Raw genomic sequence first — 4046 nt, 5'->3', positions numbered from 1 at the left:
TTGGAAGTCTAACACGAAATTAAACTAGGAATTAGATAACAAGCATGTTCTAAGGATTATGATGAGATTAATAATATAAGCCATTACAGGCATAATACCGCTGACAGGAGATACACTAAAAATCCAAATGTTCATGGTACTGCTTAATAACAGCAATGAAGTTAATGAAATCTAATTAGGATGAAATAGCAGTAGAGGCAAAAAACAATAAAGTGTTAAAAATGGTAAGAAAGCAAATGTTGACATCAGGTAGGCAATGACTGTGGACGTGCTTTATACAGCATCCTACAAGGTGTATACGCGAATATAATCATAATTCTGATTATACACACACACACACACACACACACACACACACACACACACACACACATTCATACATATATAACAGAGGACATTTCTCTGGCGTTTATGCGTCATATATGATACACATTTTCAACTTTCAACTACCAGAATAACTTGGGACGCGCGAAAGGAAAGCTTTTTATTACTCAGAACGTATGAAAGCAAGGCTAACGTAAACTCAGTAAACAATCATGGACATTTAGCATATACTAAGGAAAATGCTTTACACAAGAAAATGGTTTAAAATCTATTGCATATAGTTCAAGCATTATCTGATATAGAAGTTAACACGCTTATTATGGTGGATAGAATCAACCGGGGTTCATATGGCCCCTGGAGGTCCATATAAGATTTGAGGGGTGGGGGTCACACAACAAAATAGTAAAATAAGGATCCACAATAGTATTTTAAGGCCCTTAAAAAAATTTGGCTTTAGATGTATGTATTGGTATGTATTGCAAGAAACAGCTATGTTTCTTTCTCTAACATTTTACAGGGTTCGACCAACACGAGTTAATGTAAGAAAAATAAAGTAAAATATTTTGAAAGAAGGAGTCGATAAATTAAGTACCAGTGAAACACTGCGGTCGGTGTAATCGACTCGTCCTCTCCTCCAAAATTTCAGGCCTTATACCTTTAGTTAATGTTTGTTCTTTCTCAAGCTATACCTCCCTCATAAGGGCCGGTTTCCTGCTCTCATTGGCGTATAGGTTCCCCACCTGGACGGGACGCCGAGCCATCGCAGGTGGGCTGCTAGATGAAGGAGGAAAGAGTGAGAGAAAGTTGTGGCAGAAGATTCAGCAGAAGTTCGCCATTACCTTCTGTCGGAGCCGCGTGGAGCTTAGGTGTTTCGCTCATAAACACACACATCGCCCAATCTGAGACCCGAATCCGCGATCTCTCGACTGTGAGTCCGCTGCTCTAACCACTAGGCCATGTGCCTCCACAATGCCTTTATTTGAAAGGATTAATTAATTGATATTGACATCGACTTTCACCAGTGTCCTTGTTTTCGATATTTTACTGTCTTACCGTAACTTGTCCGTCAAGGACATTTGTTCTAGAGATATCGTTATGCCTTATACTCAACGATTATTTACAGAAGCCATCAGGACAGCAGTTCCCAACCTTATTTTTTCTACCAAGGTGCTGTTTTATCTAAATGATTTTTCCCGCGGAACCCAGTCTTTTGAAAGGTCTGTCTATTCAATAAGCTGATTTAATTACCAACAAACTCGTTTTCCTCAGTCTCTAAGCAAAATAAGTGTTTAGCGTTTGTTTTACTCACGTTAAGATCGAATGAAATATTAAACCAAACAATTTTGTTTTGCATGTTCCGTGTCTAAGAATAATAGCATTATTATTATTATTATTATTATTATTATTATTATTATTATTATTATTATTATTATTATTAGCAGCAGCAGCAATAGTAGTAGTAGTAGTAGTAGTAGTAGTAGTAGTAGTAATAGTAGTAGTAGTTTAAATACATGTCAGACCTATTATCAAAGTCTTATCTAAGACAAAATTATCCAGTATATCCTCCCTTTTCAAGAGGCGGTAGAGTGTACTTTAAGGAATCTGTAGCTGCTATTTCTAGCAGAGCAAGCGGTCATTTAGTGGTTCATTTGCAGTGAGTGTCATTAATTTGAGGACACGGTGATCACTGCATGTTGTACTGAAATATTTCTGCATTTTCTAGATTTAGGATAACATCCACCAGTTTCTCTTTCTACTGATATATTTACAGCTTAAAATATTTCTATTTTTGTGCCTGGTGTTAAACATCGATATAAGAATATTTCAAAGGTAGTTATGAACGTAATGACCATCGAGTTGAAGATGCCATTGATTAACAGTTACCAACTTAATGTCGGTGGATCCTTGGTTACCCATGCACAGACTGCTGGAAATCTATGAACTGTGTTCAAATTTTTTAAAAGCCGCTGTGGAAAAATGCATAATTACCTTTATGTATAACACTGTGGAACATGAATTTTGTTGTCTAGTGTTAGAGAAACGTTTCCTAGTAATTCTGGGTGATGATTTCACAAAGAAAATCCATTTTGCTCTATCACGTCAAGATTTTTCACAAATTTAAATGTCCATTGTTCACCATTTCCAGTATTGTCTCTATTTCTAAGCTTCATCAAATGTAGACCCATGTATGGAGCTTGACATGACTTTGAAAACATAGTAAATGCAACTACAAAAGTGAAAAGAAAAGTCATGATTTAAGTATCTCCAACAAATATAAAGCATCAAACATGAGCAACTTTCCGTATTTTCAATCTAACCAGTTTTAAACGTCATGATGGTGACAGAAATGTTATTTATACAATTAGATGTTAATAAACAACACATTTCTCTATTCCTACCATATGAATAGGCGTCGTTTTGGGGCATCGTATATTTTTGTTTTTCTCCTGTCTCTTAATTATTTTTTCCATTCAGTTTCTTTTTGATAAAGTTTAATCACCCGAAACGTCAGATTATTTTTTGCTTCTTCCTTTGACTTATGAAACTTTACTCTATACTTCTTCGTTAGTTGTTTTGTTTTTTGTTTTTTCGTTTCATATTTCTACTCTTTTCACTCACATACCTTCGCTTGTTCGAGGCCACATATTATCTTGGTTTGTTCGTTCGTTTCCTCTTTGCTTCGAATTTTATTCAAGTTATTTACGTGATTTCACTTCCATGTGAGTGCGTGTATCAGTGTGCAAGAGAGAGGGGAGAGAGAGAGAAAGAAAGAGAGAAAGAGAGAGAGAAAGGCAGGATTTTGATTAATTAAGAATCTGAAACTGTTTAGCATTAAGTTTGCCTTTTTTTTTACTGTTCATTATAACATTTGCAATGGAAACAAATCTAATCTCCGCTTAGTAACTTTCTATGTAAATTCAAGGTAACTCGTTTATAGTGAAAGGTATTTAATTATAAACATGATTAGAAATATACTAGTTAAAATTAATTTTTGCATATTTATTTTTTGTAAATAGACAGTAAATAAATTAGGTAAGATATAAGCATTGATAGCAATTATCCTGATAGCGACATTTTTCTTCTTTCCCTTTTTTCTTCTTTTTTTTTGTACTTATATAAATATATCTTTTCAAATTGTCTGTGTACATTCAATAAATGGAATGTATTGTCTTTTTTTTTTTATTTAAAGCCTAACTTATTTATTTTCGACCAAAACAATGATAAGAAATATTCCCTGGTAGTTCCACAAAGTTAATCAATCGATTACGGCTTTGTTATGTTCCATAGATAAATTCATTGATTGTTGGCTCTCATACTCTTTCAAAACCTTCCCATTCTCTTACTCTTTATTTGATAACTTATTAACAACACGTCCTCACCTGCTCGCAGACATTTACAAGTCTGTAGATTCCTCGCCTATAGAATAAGTTCTTTTGTTGTTAGTTTGTTTTTCTCTCCGCACTGTGAAACTATCTTTCCTTTTCGTTTATATATTTTTTTTCCGATATCGTTTTTGGCGATATACACAGTTATGTCAGACCAATAGGTTCTTCTCTTTTTTTTTTTTTTTTCAATTTCATGCAAAAGAAAACTGGAGCCAATCATCATCATCATCATCATCATCATCATCATCATCATCATCATCATTTTAATATTTAGACATTTAGACATTGCTGGTCGACGTTTTAGACACGTATACAATTCCACTCTCTCTCTCTCTC

Source organism: Octopus bimaculoides, chromosome 9 (genome assembly GCF_001194135.2).
Source record: "Octopus bimaculoides isolate UCB-OBI-ISO-001 chromosome 9, ASM119413v2, whole genome shotgun sequence".
In the NCBI taxonomy this organism is placed as follows: domain Eukaryota; kingdom Metazoa; phylum Mollusca; class Cephalopoda; order Octopoda; family Octopodidae; genus Octopus; species Octopus bimaculoides.
This window is presented reverse-complemented; position numbering follows the sequence as displayed.